The 14,879-nt window shown below is 51.9% G+C and overlaps 1 protein-coding gene across 15 annotated transcripts in view; it reads left to right on the forward strand.

Annotated features, from left to right (window-relative positions):
• INPP4A (inositol polyphosphate-4-phosphatase type I A) overlaps nucleotides 1–14,879 on the forward strand; it is a 2,396,889-nt gene that overhangs the window by 216,529 nt on the left and 2,165,481 nt on the right. For all 15 annotated transcript variants that reach the window (XM_069636670.1, XM_069636669.1, XM_069636663.1 and 12 more), the window contains exon 2: nucleotides 6,414–6,529. The gene's annotated coding sequence lies outside the window, so the exon portion shown is untranslated. The remainder of the gene's footprint in view (nucleotides 1–6,413; nucleotides 6,530–14,879) is intronic.

The raw sequence follows: 14,879 nt of genomic DNA on the forward strand, positions 1-14,879 counted from the left end.
GAAGGCCTTGATCCATCCGACCAAGCCCTCTATCGAAACGGTCGCGGCGGCCCTGGCCCAGCCTGTGGAGGCTACTCCAGTGGTGGCGACCTCAGGGCCCAGAATCTCCCTGCCTCCTCGGAGGGAGTCTTCTTTTATGCCCATCGATAGGACCCCCGTGAAAACCTCCGTGGAGAAGAAGGGGGGGCAGGGCGTCGTCGTAGATTCGGCCTCAACCTCAGAAGAAGAGCTGGTCGAGGTCTTAAGCCACGGCCTAGGCGTGGAACAAGACCAGCCCGTCGGAATGGGTGCCGACGCAGGCGACGACGACGACATCGTCGAGGATGCCGACGGGGCCCCTGCTCGCCCGTCGGATTCCCCTCTGCCAGCGCCGCGAGACAACTCGGCGGCCATTTTGTTGGCCATACAGTCCTTATGCACTGAGATAAGGACGAGGCTACCGTTACCGACGGAGGAACCTCTCCCGTCGGGGGACCCAGAACCGGGACCTTCTGGTGTTCCCCCTGCCAAGAAAAGAAGGATCCATCCTCCACCTCCTTTTCAACCGTCGCGCCCCGTCCAGCCCTCCTCCCCGTCCACCCGAGGGGATGATACGGGGACTGACACGGCAGCGACGGGTACGGACGACGAGGCATACGACGAGGATTTTCCGTCGTCGCCCCCCACCAGGGCTTCTCCGCCCGACGAGATCGGATCTTTCCATTCCATGATCTCCAGGGCTTCCGAGCTTTTTCAACTCTGCCCCGAGGAGAAGAAAAAGGAAGGCTTCCTTTATCAGCGGCGCGAGGCCAAGAGGAAGACGGTCCTCGCAGTGCCTCTGTTGGACGACATTTGGGATGAGGGCCTTTCCCTCCTCAAGAACCCTTCCACGACGCCAGCTAGAAGAGACCGGTACGAGAAGAAGTACCGGGTCCCGGACACGGCCCCCCTATGCCTCCGGGCGCAGCCTACCCCGGACTCCGTCGTCTCCGCGGCGGCCAGGAAGAAAGCGGGGGGGGGTGCGGCCTCCACATCGACTTCCCCGCCGGACGGCGAGGGAAAGAAATTGGATGCTATGGGACGTAGAGTCATCTCGTCGGCAGCGACGACGATTAAAGCGGCCAACGCCTTGGCTATCGTGGCCCGCTACGACAGGGAGCTCTGGTACAAGATGGCTCCCCTGCTGGATTTTCTGCCGGACGACAAGAGGGCTGAGGCCCTTGAGATCCTCCAGGAAGGTGAAGTGGCTTCTGACCACGCCATCACCGTGGCGACGGACATCGCCGACGCGGGGTTCCGCCAGCTAGGCAACGGCGTTTGCCTTCGACGTCGTGGATGGCTCAAAGCTACGGATTTTCGGCAGGACGTCCAGACCAGAGTCCTGGACATGCCCTTCGACGGGAACAACCTGTTTGGGAAGACGGTGGACGATTCCCTCCAGGCCATCAAGGCGGATACTGAGACGGCCCGGGCCCTGGGAGTCCTGCAGCAACGACGGACGCCCTTTCGGAGCGGCGGAGGCAAGGGCGCCTCCAAAGGTTCCGGTGGCGGTTTCGCTTCCTACCGTCAAGCGGCCCGCTCGTCGTCGCAAGAGGCCTACAGAGGACGAGGCAAGTCTAGCGGACCCCGCCGTCGTCGCCAAGGAGGTCAAGGCGGCAAGGCCGCGTCCAAGCAGGATTGAACCGGCCGTGGGGTCGGGCCCCCACCGAAGCACCCCGGTGGGAGGCCGGCTGGCGGGCTTCGTCAGCGTGTGGGAGTCCATCTCCACCGACCGTTGGGTGCTGGATGCCCTGGCCAGGGGCCACGCGCTCGAGTTTCAAAGAAGGTGCCCGCGCGTCCCCCCCGTGGCCAGGAGAGAACTTCACGTCCCTCAACTTCTCCTGGAGGTAAAGGCGATGCTCAGAAAGGGCGCCATCGAACTCGTCCCAAAGAGGCTTCGGGGCTCCGGAGTCTACTCGCGTTACTTCCTCGTGAAGAAGAAGACGGGAGGATGGCGCCCCATCCTAGACCTGCGACGGCTGAACAAGTTCATCAAGGCGCAGAAGTTCCGGATGGTCACCTTACAGCACGTCCTGGGTCAGCTGGAGGAAGGAGACTTCCTATCGTCGTTGGATTTGGAGGATGCCTACTTCCACATTCCCATCCTAAAGGGGCACCGAAAATTCCTCAGATTCGTGGTCCAAGGGCGTCATTACCAGTTCAAAGCCCTTCCCTTCGGACTACGGTCGGCACCCAGGGTTTTCACCAAGTGCCTCGCACCGGTGGCGGCGCAGCTGCGCCGCGAGGGGATTCACGTCTACCCCTACCTGGACGACTGGCTCATCCGCGCCAAGACGAGGGAGCTCGCCGTGGTCCACACGGCAAGGACCGTCCAACTCCTCACGGACCTGGGATTCTCCGTGAACTACGCCAAATCCCACCTGGTGCCCGCGCAAGTCGCACTGTTTCTGGGAGCGAGGCTCGACACAGTGTCCCTTCTGGCCTCCCCGTCGGAGGAGAGGACCAGGACCATCTTGGGCAAGGTGCAACGGATGTTGGTGGCCGACGCGGCCAAGGTGAGGTCCATCAAGTCCCTCCTCGGGATGATGTCTTCCTGCATCTACCTCATTCCCATGTGCAGGCTCCGGATGCGCCCGTTGCAAGAGTTCCTGGATGCGCGCTGGATCCAGACGACGGGCAGCTTCGAGGAAAGGATCAAGCTCGACGAGAGTTTCCGGCGAGCGATACGGTGGTGGGGCACCCGCGCGCATCTGACGGCGGGCATGGACTTCCAGACCCCAGCCCACCAGGTGACTGTGACCACGGATGCCTCCCTAGAAGGGTGGGGAGCGCACACCGAAAATCTGCACGCAAGGGGACTCTGGCTCCCGACGGAGAAGTCCCTGCATATCAACGTCCTGGAGCTCCGTGCAGTGTTTTGGGCCCTCAGGTCCTTCCTTCCGTCCCTCAAGGGCAAGGTGGTGAGGATCTTCACCGACAACACCACCACCATGTTTTACATCAGGAAACAGGGCGGAACCAGGTCCCCAGCGCTGTCCAAGGAGGCGCAGGACCTGTGGCATTGGGCCGTTGCCCAAGGGATTTTTCTGGTGCCGTTTCATCTGGCAGGGATAAAAAACACCATCGCCGACTCACTCAGCAGGGAGCTGCGCTCGTGCCACGAGTGGGAACTACGGCAGGATCTGGTGGATCGCCTCTTCCGACGGTGGGGCACACCCCAGATCGACCTGTTCGCGACGGCGACGAACACCAAGTGCCGGAGGTTCGCCAGCAGGTTTCCCCAGACGAGGAGCATGGGCGATGCTTTCTCGTTCCCCTGGGAGGGCCTGTTCCTCTACGCGTTCCCTCCCTTGCCTCTGCTAATCCGGCTCGTCAACCAGCTCAAGAGGTCACGGTGCAGGATGATCCTCGTCGCACCTGCGTGGCCGAGGCAGATATGGTTCCCGGACCTTCTGGACTTGTCAGCGTCCCCGCCGATCAAGCTGCCGGCGGACGCGGATCTACTCTCCAGGGAAGGAGGCGCCATCCTCCACCACGACCCGAAGTCGCTGAACTTGCAGGCCTGGCTCCTGCAGCGCTAGAGTTTGGAGGATACGACATACCGGCCGATTGCAGAGAGGTTCTTGCAAAGGCCAGGGCGTCCTCGACTCTTAAATGCTACGGACACAAATGGAAGAGGTTCTCTGTCTGGTGCCACGCACAGAAGATTAACCCTCTACGGATTACGGCCCCCCAAGTACTGCCGTACCTGCTGACGCTGGCCAAAGCTGGTCTGGCACACGCGTCCATCAAGATTCATCTTGCTGCGATCTCCCGATACACCAGAACCACGGGGCGGACGTCCTTGTGGTCTCATCGTCTGGTGAAAGAGTTCATGAAGGGACTGTTCAGATCGTTCCCGCCGGTGAAGGCTCCGGCCCCGGCGTGGGAGCTCAACGTGGTGCTGACCAAGCTCATGGGACCTCCGTTCGAGCCTCTGCACTCGGCCCCGTTGAAGTTTCTATCGTGGAAAACAGCTTTTCTTGTGGCCATCACCTCCGCACGACGAGTGGGAGAGATCCAGGCCCTTTCCTGCAAGGCCCCGTACTTGACTTTCCACGACACGAGGGTAGTGCTCAGGACGCACCCCTCCTTCATGCCCAAGGTACCGTCGGACTTCCATCTCAACGAACCCTTGGTGTTACCTGTGTTCTTCCCGTCGCCTTCGTCGCCGGCTGAGAGGACTTTGCACTCGCTGGATGTAGCTAGAGCGCTGAAGTTCTACGTGGACCGCACGAAGGGTTTTCGGAAGACGTCACAACTCTTTGTGAACTTTGGACCTGTCAATCAGGGGAAGGCTCTCTCGAAGGCTTCCATTTCCAGATGGCTCTCCGGCTGTATCATGTACTGTCATCGGTTGGCAAACCGACCGCTGCCTGGCCTTCCGAGAGCCCATTCCACCAGAGCGATCGCAGCTACCACAGCGTTCCTTTCTGGTGTGCCCCTGCTGGACATATGCAGGGCTGCTACGTGGAGGTCGACGCACACCTTCACAAAATTCTACTGCGTCGATCGGGATTCCAGGGAGGAGTCCAGGGTCGGCCAAGCAGTGCTGCGCAACCTGTTCGCCTGAGGTGAGCCTGGTGAGGAGGTAAGATGCTTAATGTTGAGTTTGAGGTAATGCTTAATGTTGAGCCTTTGCCACCTCCCGTGGTTGTGCATGTGTGTACTGCTATGTATTCTTTATTCATGAGCATGTGAATCCATGCCAGACCCCATGCTGGAGAAGGAACAAGTTACTTACCTGTAACTGTTGTTCTCCAGCATGGGTCTGGCATGGATTCACATGCGAACCCTCCCGCCTACCCCTCTGCGGCTCTTCACTTGGTCATACTGCCACTTCACGTGCTTCCAAATCTGAAGATGGCTGCCAGAGGCGGTGCTTAGGTAGAGGGCAGTCATTGGCTGTGGTCAGTATGACGCAGAGACCAGTGATTGGTTATTACTACGAAAGACAGATCAGAAACGAAACTGATACTGGTTTTTTCTTTACCGAGGATTCCCAGCCTGACGACGGGGAATATTCATGAGCATGTGAATCCATGCCAGACCCATGCTGGAGAACAACAGTTACAGGTAAGTAACTTGTTCCATAGATTCTGTAATGCTGCCTGCACAGGTTGAGGAAAGCATATCTTTAAGGAGGGGTTGGGGGAATGGCTCTCCCGGGGATCCGGACCGGCAGCTGCTAGCAAATAGCTTCAGGAATTTGAGTCGTGACATGGGCGAGAAGGAGAAGATACGGTGGGCGGGGGAAGTGTTTGTGGGGTCCGACACGGGTGCAGGTCATCGGGGCAGTAGCGCTGCTAGTTTAGTGCCATTGGTGTGGTTTCTGTCCACAGCTATGTTGTAGAAGTGGTCCGAGAAGGCATCACAAAGTGCTTGGGAGTGAGGGGGGGGGGGAAGGAAGTGCCTTGAATTCCGAAATGATCTTGTGGAGTTCCCTGCTGGAGTTATGGGCATTACAGACTCTCTTCCAGTAGAAGGAATGTTTTGCCTTCCAGATTTCCCCCATGTAGGCTTTGATCTGACTGGCGTATGCAGCTCTGTTCTGGGGATAAGGGTAAGCCCACCATCTTCGTTCTAGGTTGTGGTTAAGTGCTTTGAGGGATTAGAGATAAGTAATGAACCATTTAGGGGGAGGGCCTTGTCTGTGGGCGGAGGATCTGGTGCTGGGTGAATGGCCTGAGGGTATTGGAGGGCGGTGATTCGAAAGTGTAGGTCTATTCTTACATTAATGCCTGATGACATTAGTGTTCTTTCATCAAAATGACGGTAGGTTAAATGACATATTCCGGTATGCCTTAATGAAATTGAAGGAAATGCACATAGGGGTCTAAATTAAGTCTCAAACCAATAAAGTATTGCAGAATCTCGCAGGTGTGACTTAACTGCAAGCTTTTAGGCGGCCCGACCCATAAATGTCAACCCTCTCATCCATCCATGGCCAACTATTTCCTTGCTGGCTCCTGTGGGATGGGGTACTACTCTAAATCATGTTTAGCTCGGTTCATATAGGTACTTTGGTCTGGAAATGGCACTTCTCAATGCTGATCATCTCAAGAGTATGAGAGCAAATCCACTGGGATGTAATATTGTAATATTGTAATGCAGTTATGATCCCCGGAGATAACTAACTGATGGCCACTGCTGCTTAAGCTTACTACATTTAATGGTACCCATAGGGGACTATTTAACAGGGAGAAATCGCATTGGAGCTGAGCTATATGACGTTCTAAAATGGTCCACTGTTTTGGGCTGCGGCTGCTTTGCAGTACCATTATTGTCTTGCTTAAAATTTTAAAATGGAACAATATGTATGTTGCCCTAGACAGTTTATATAGGTAGATGATACATATTTTGTGTTCATAATATTGCTTCTGTATTTTTTGAAGGTTTCCGGGGACATTTACTTTTGAGAAAGTTAACAAAAGAACAAAACCGGATCAGTCTGTATGAAAAAATACGCTCATGAATCAGCAGCGTAATAACATCATTCTGTGAAGCCAAGGTATGGATTGATCTCCCTGCTATGCAAGTTGTGTTTGTTTGGGTTTACAATTATCGTATCAATTTAACCGTTTTTTTTTATTTCATACTGAAAAGATTTGCTGGTTTGCTTGAAATTATTCTGTTTTAGTTTCTCTTTTTCAAAGTCTGTCTTTTTTGAATGCTTATCCAATGGTTACAACGTGGCGTAACAATTTATGTTATTGTCCCTCATTTTGCAAATTCTCACACTGCTAATAATGTTTAGCTTCAATGATTTTTATGTTTTGGAGTTAAACATTTTTTAAATGTTTTTTATTTGTATATAAATGTATTTATTGTTTTCAAACCAGATACAAAATTCAACACGTCCCACTCCCCCCTCCCCACCCAACAACCCCCCCCGCACTCAGGCAAAAACTTCTTCCTACAGGTGAGCTACTCATCCACGAAATATGTCTGCAACTTGTATATTATGTGGACACCATTGTTCCATGTAATCCGACTGAAGGTAGTCCTGTACCATTCCCCATTCCTTTGCGAAAGTGCCACCCGTCCCCTGAATTGCATGGGTCACCTTTTCCATTGCCATTTGTGCCCAGACCTTCTGTAGCCATGCAAAAATCATAGGGGAGTCTTTCTTCTTCCAGTTTTGGGCAATTGTTGTCCAAGCCGCTATCAGCAGACCCACAATGCTTCTCCATTGAGGTTTTTTATATTTCCTAGTTGCTTTGTCTTTCATTCCCAACAGCCATACCCCTGCTCCCCATTGATCCACCTCCTGGAAGATTTTCCCCCATCTCTGTCTCAACCTCTCCCCAAAAGTTTGTAACCCCTTTGCAGTCCCACCAGATGTGAGGATTCCAACATATTGGAGTAAAAGGACCCTTCACTGATGACAAGGTGCCCTTCCGGTTTTGTAAATCCCATGCCCCCAGCGTAGACTTCATGATTTCACTTATACTGAGATTGGGGTGTCTGTGCTGTTTTGCTTTCCATAGCAATTCTACCAGAGGGGTTCTAGCCACTGCCCTATCTTGTTTCACCCATATTGCAACCGGGTCCTCCCCCATCCACTCCCGCAACACCCTCAATTGTGCCGCCTGATTAATATTTGTGGAAATGTGGTAATGCCATCCCTCCTTCCCGTATTGGTGCTGTCATGGCCCCTCTAGCAATTCTCGGGGGTTTCCCCTTCCATATGAATGTGGTGACCGCTTTGTTGAGCGCTTTAAAGAAGGATTTCAGTACCCTAATGGGGAGCGCTTGGAAGTAGTAAAGTAACCTTGGTAGGGTGGTCATCTTGATCGATTGAATTCTTCCCCACCATGAAATCTGGAGTGGATTCCATCTCTCCAGGTCCCTCTTTATGTGCCTCAGGAGTGGGGGGGAGTTCCTGTCATACAGCAGACCCACCCTATGTGTCAGTATGATTCCCAAATATTTAATCCCATCTTCTGCTCCAACTCCGATGCCACCTGCCCTAGGTCCTTCCGCTCTCCTGCCAATATCATTAATTCTGACTTACTCCTACTCACTTTGAGTCCCGAGATGTACCCATACCGCTCTAGATCCCCCATAGCTGCCACCAGTGACCTCCCCGGATCTTCCAGTGCCAATAACATGTCATCCGCATATGCGATTACTTTATGCTGGATTCCCGCCATGTTAATCCCTTTATTCTTATTAGGAGAGGCTCCAGGAAGATAGCATACAGGAGTGGCGATAGGACATCCCTGCTTGGTTCCCCTTGAAATCTCTACTTTCCCCGATACTTCACCATTTATAGCTATCCTGCAAGAGGGGGAGTTATAGTTGGCCTTGATCATATCTACAAATTGTTCCCCAAACCCCATACCTTTTAATAACTTAAACAGCAGAGACCATTCCACTCGGACAAATGCTTTTTCAGCATCTATTGCTAGTAATACTTCGGGAGTATTTGTGATGCCTATTTTTTCCACCAAATGTGTGATCCGTCTAGTATTGTCATGCGTTTGCCTTCCCCGTATGAAGCCAGATTGGTCCGGGTGTATCAGATTTGGGAGGAGCGGAGACAGTCTCGTCGCCAATATTTTGGAGTATATTTTTGCATCAAAATTTATCAGGGATATAGGCCTATACGACGCTGGATATGTCGGATCCTTCCCGGGTTTATGAAAGACTAATACCTTAGCTTCATTCATGGTCGGGGTAATGTTACCGCTCTCTTTGAAGGAGTTCATGAGCTTGGTGACGAAGGGGGTTAAGGTAACCACATATTTTTTGTAGAAGAGGGCCGTGAAACCTTCAGGGCCGGGTGCTTTATTTACCGGAAGGTCTGCTATTGCCTTTTTCACCACTACCTCCCCAATAGGGCTCTCCAGGGCCAACCTATCTTCACCCGAGGTTCGAGGGAGCGGGAGGGTCTGTAGGTATTCATCCTGTGCATTCACGTCTGGGGCGCCTGTAGAGTATAGCCTTTGATAGAATCCCCTAAAAGCTTCCCCCATGTCTTGCGTGCCCGTCAAAGGCTCCCCCCTCTCGTTTCTAATTTTCTTAATCGCCACATCCTTCTGCTTAACCCGAAGCTGTCGAGCTAGGATTTTGTCGGCCTTGTTGGCCTTAATGTAGTATCTCTGTTTGAGATGTAATAGTGCTTTCTCCGCCCCCTTAGTGCGCAACATTTGCAGCTGGCCCTGCGCGTGTTTCAGGGATCTTTGCAGTGAGCGCGTGGGATGGCTCAGAAGCTTTCCTTGTATGTCCTCCACTGAAGTTTCTAGCTTTTTTTCCCAACCATACCTCTGCTTGTCTTTTGCCACTTTAGGGTGATAATTTCCCCTCGGATCACTGCTTTAAACGCCTCCCACACCATCCCCAGGGGAACTTCCCCGGTGTTGTTTTGTACAAAGTATTCCTCCACCATTTCTCTAAGTGATTCCCCCATAACAGGATCTTGGAGTATATCGAGGGGAAGTCTCCACTTGCATAGCCCGTTCTTCCCTTCTAACAATTCCAGATCTATCAATAACGGGGCATGATCCGACAGTGTAGTTGACCCTTTGTCGATCCCCTTGATCCTTCCCAATAGGCCCACTGAGGTCCAGAAGTAATCGATCCTAGACATAGAATTGTGGACATGTGAGAAGTATGTGTATCCCCTCTGGTCCCCCCTGAGTTCTTTCCACACATCACACAGGGCCAGCTGCTCCATCTGTCGTTTAAGCCGTTTCGATGGTGCCCCTATCCTTTGGGAGCCACCCGAGCTTCTATCAACCTGTGTGTGCCATGCCAAGTTTAGATCTCCCCCCAGAATGACTTCCCCCTTTGCAAAGTCTTCCAACCTCCTCAAGGTGTCCCTCAAGAAGCCGTCCTGGCCCACATTTGGGGCATATATTGAGGCCAGGGTAATGTGGTTGCCCTCCAGCACCACATTGGCGAAGGCATATCTCCCTTCCTTATCAGTGCTGGTATCTACCAGGACGAAATTACACCCTTCCTTGACCGCTATTATCACTCCTGCTCTCTTTTTGGGTGCATTTGCCTGTGCCCAGATTCTGTAACCCCTTATGCATATTTCCTGCTTGTCCTTAGCTCTAATGTGCGTTTCTTGAAGTAACAGAACCTCCACCTTCTCCCTCTTAAGCAAATGTTCCAACTTTTCCCTCTTTACTGGGTGGTTAATACCCCTCAGGTTGTATGTTATAATCCGGATTTTCCCCATTTGGTCATACTAATGTCCGATGTCTCAGAGTCCACCTGTATTCAAAGCCTGCCCTCCCCTCCAACCCCCCCCAATTGTCCCCCCCCAACATTAACCATTAAATCATATAACTGTCCCCCGAGTGGAGCACGGGTTCCTATGGCAGCTTGGGCGTTACGCCTCTCGCCCCCTGCCCACCATACCCTCGGGGGGGAAAAATTGCGGGGAATCCTAAACCCTGCATTTCCACTTGTCCTTACCGGATTCCAAGGCCATTATCCCGCCCCAGGCCGCCACTTCAATCAAGTCTGACCATGCCCGAGACTCCTCAGTGATGGCCCCGCAGTGCCTGTCTCGCCCGGGCAAAGTCAGGGAGCCATTACCTCCAACTACTGCGGCTTCCTGCCACTTTCCTTGCCTTTATTCTTCTTACTATGGCCGACGGATTCCCATCTTCTCGGCCTTCTTTGCAGCTCTCTCTTTGCCTTGAGATCACCATCCTCCTCCCCCTTAGACTGCAGTCCCATTACGCTGAGACCTTCCTCCCACAACGTTACTCTTCTCTGCTTGCCCTCCCAACAGAACACCAGGCCAAATGGGAAAGTCCATTTGTATCTTATTTGCCTTTCCACCAATGCTTTGACGAGGGGGGCCATCGCTCTCCTCTTTTGCAGTGTTACCAGCGCCAGGTCCTAATATAACTGAATTACTACCCCGTTCATACGAATGTGATGCATCTCCCTCGCCCTTCTCAGGATTTGCTCTTTTTGAGGATATGATGATAAGGCCACCACCACATCTCGCGGCCTCTCTCCAGGGGCTCCCGATCTCTTCGGGCCCACTCTGTGCACTCTATCCCCACCTCATCCGCATCTTGAACCTCCAGCACATCTCTGAAGACCTCTTTGACTGCATTCTTGAGATCCTTATCTTGCACTGACTCTCCCATATTCTTTATGCGAATGTTGGATCTCCGCGAGTTGTTCTCCAAGTCCTCACATTGGATCTCCAGATTATGTGTAAGCCTTACCAGATGCTCCTGGGTCTCGCTAATTTGTTGCGTTTCATCCTCCATATCGTGCACCACTCTTTCAAGTGAGTCTGTCCTCTCCTCCAGGCTGGCCACGTCCCGTTTCAAATCTTGGACCACCTGCTTCAGGTCGTCTTTCATCGTTGCAAATTGTTCCTGGACAGTAGACATACATTTCTCCTGAAGCTCAGCGAACCACATCTGCATATCATCCCTTGAAGGCATATGGGGGTGACACCCATGGGCAGTGCCTCCACTTTGGGGAAGGTCATCTGGCCCCTTCCCTCTGGCTTGATTCAAGCTGTCTGTTGCCCACATCTGTAAGATGTTAGAATCCTGCTTTGCATTCTGCGCCGCCTGCTGAGTTGAGCCCCCTTTCCCGTTGGCTTTCGACATGGTCCCTATGAAGGTGTTGGGTTGCTTAAAATTGTTGCTGGGATAATCCCTCCTTATCACTGCTCACCTCCAAAATCTCAGCCACCGCCAATTCCTTGCCGTATGGGAATGTGACTAACAGTCCGTTATCCAGCGTGCTCTAGAATGCGGCTGCCCACAACCGCACGAACCTTGTTGTTCTTTACTCCATACCCCCGTTTCGTGAACTGTATAGAAGCTGGGGGGGGCACGCCGCCTTGTTTGCACACCTATTATTGCCCTACGACTCCCTGGCTGGTGGATTCTCTTGGTGGTGCTAGGCTTACTGACGACCATCCAGCGCAGTTGTGCCCTCTCGCTCCAGGTGAAGACTCTCCTCCACTACCGTGGGGGGGGACCGCCGCCCCACCCCCAGTGCGATGCCTCCCTCTCTCCCCGGATCTCTCCGTAGCTTCTTTTGGGGATGGGGGGGACCAACTCGAATCTTTGGCTCTTCAGGTCACTTTGGGGATGGGGGGCTCACACTTTAAATGAGCAATCGCCCTCGCTTCAGTGTCCTCTGTCCTCCCCCGCTCTCCTCACGTATGTCCGGGGGCTCCGTGTGTTGCTGCCGAGCCCCAAGACTCACCGTCCCTTTCCTGTGTGCGGGGGACACTCCGGTCCCGCTCGCAGGCACGTCTCTTCTCCGGCTCCCCGCTTCTCCCGTCCTTGCAGCTTCAGACCCCGGGTCCGGGTCCTCGTCCTGCCAGGACTTCTAGGGCCCGCCTCTTCTGTCCCCGCTCCTCCGGACGGGATCTCTCCTCTCACCCCCTGCGCCGCCGGCCGTCAGTGCAGCGTGACCCGGAGGGGGAGGGGCAGTCTCCACTCCTCCGCGTTCCGTGTCCCTACCGCCCGCCGACGGTCCGGTCCACTCGCCTCCTTAGGCTCCGGGGGCCTGCAGCAATGGGGGTCGATTTCCCCCTTCGGCAAACGGCAAATCCTGCCTAGTAGTGCTTCACTGGGGCAGCCTGGACGGGAAGCGCGGCTATTCGCGACCCATCACTTGGAATCTGGAGTTAAACATTTTGAAGAACATTACAGATCGTTATGTGCACAATCATAAAAACAGCCTACATCAGAGAAAATATTGACTGCAGTCCAAAGCAGCATAATAGGACCCAATGGCCCACAGATACAAAGGGGTTGGTAGCAATACATAGTGTATTGAAGCTTGTTGACGTGTGTTAATGTGTGTTAAAAAAATCATGCCTCTGCCTTTCTCCCATTCCAAACCCATACGTGATGAAACAAAACTCCCACCCACCCTCATTTAACACAATGGACCTAATCCACAAAGATGTGCACTGGACCAAAAGAGGAGATCTCCTTGAACAAGTCAAATGTGCACATTCTAGGTTATGCACAATTTTCAAAGCCTAAAGCCAGAGCAAATCTAGAGAGGCCTAGACAAGCACCCAGATGTCCTTGAGCAAACGTTTGTGAATTGCATTTGCACATGAGCCTCTAAAAGATCATCCATGAATCCCCCAGATTTCCGCAGTTTTAGACGTTTTGAATCACGGATAAGGGAAGAGATCAAATCAAAGATGCTCATGGTCATCTCCTTATTTTCTCCTGTGTAAATCAGGCCTGATGTGTATCTTGTGCAACTACACCTCACCTGTATTAAGAAGGCATAAGTGTGCAGACGAAATGTGCTCGACTCTTAGCTTGTGTGGGAAGTCAGAGGAAGGACCCAGCCACTCTGAGGACATTTCCAATGTGCTTTTCTTAAAGAATAAGGCCTAACTTTCCATATCTCTATGGGATATTCCCTGCCTATTTTACTAACAAAAGTGTGCGCCAGTCATCAATAAGTGTCCAAAAGGAATAAGTCAGCTGTCCAGAAACCAATGCTAACTGACCTTACCACTATTATAACAAACTAAGGTCATGAGAATTGCTCTCTTCTCCTAATGGATGCATCTCACACTTCTCTTCTTTAATCTTTCAGGTTTCTTGTTAAATCAATTTTCAAATATTCTCTTGTTACTTTCTGTACCAGTTCCTGTAGTTTTCTTTGCAGTTTTTTGACTTTCCTCTCCTCTTTAAGGATTACTTTCTTTGGTGAACTCTTTGATTCGTACTCATGTATTCTGGGTAAGTTTGGAAAGTGTTTTTACCTATGTGTTTTTTACAATTAGTCTTTTACCTTTCTTGGCGTAGTCTGTCTTGTATATTATTTATTCCTGAGGCTTCTCTGCCTTTCATTTTAGAATATTCTGCCTCTGTTACATTCCCCTCAATGTTCCTTGAGGAACGTGGTGGTTCCCCCTCTTTGTAGGATAGCGTGACCCACATTCCATTGATCAGTCCCTCAGGATTATTTATGATCCTTTTTCTTATATTTACACTGTTCCAGATCATCAGATTTAGTTTTACGATTTTGTCAATTGTACTAAGGTGAGTCTCTATGCTTTTACAGTGAGCCCTGCTCTGTCTCCCAGTTCTCCCCGTTTACTCTGTTGGGGGAATGTCACCGGAGCCTGTACAGGTGTGCAACTTTCTCCTCTGCTTGGATTCTCTATCGGCTCTCTTCCGCAGGCTTCTTCTTATTGTTCTCTCCCTCTCTCTTGGCATCTTGGTATCCTGACAGGAGACCAGTGTGTTTTCCAATTCCTGCTTGTTATGGTGCCAGCATTGTTAGATGGGCAGCCTGCCCACCACGACATACTCGTGGTCACGCCACCATATCCCCCTTTGGGCTTCAGTTCAGTTGCTATGTCTCACGATTCCTACACATGCAGATCTTCCAGCGTTTGTTTTGCTTGTTCAGGGCACCTCAGAGCGTTGCAGGCTCTGCGGCTCTCTCCAGCCCTGCCTCCTCCAGCTCTTACACTCTCAGGGGGCCTTCCCGGCCTGCGTAAGCATTCCTATTTCTCCTCTTCGTTCGGCCAGCACTGACTAATCAACCTCCTCATCCCAGTTAATTGGAGATTTTTATTTAAAGAGACCATTTTCTTTTCTTCTTGGTGATGGCATAAAATATCTTTACACATAGGATATAAGTCATTGTGTATATATGGAGCACTTGTTGTATTCAATGTTAGGCAGCCTGATAAATCCATAAATTACATGTTAGATGTTTCTCTAAACATGAGACGTCCTTACTTGTTTGGCATCGCATGCGCATGTTAAGGTGTCTTGTTTTAGGGGGGCAGCATCAAAAAAGGCAATGCTGTTCTTGCCTGTTTGGAAAAATGGCTTTGGTCTTGGATATAATATCATTGTGCATCATTCGGATAC

This window comes from Ambystoma mexicanum, chromosome 7p (assembly GCF_040938575.1).
Source record: "Ambystoma mexicanum isolate Mex_15411 chromosome 7p, UKY_AmexF1_1, whole genome shotgun sequence".
Lineage (NCBI taxonomy): Eukaryota > Metazoa > Chordata > Amphibia > Caudata > Ambystomatidae > Ambystoma > Ambystoma mexicanum.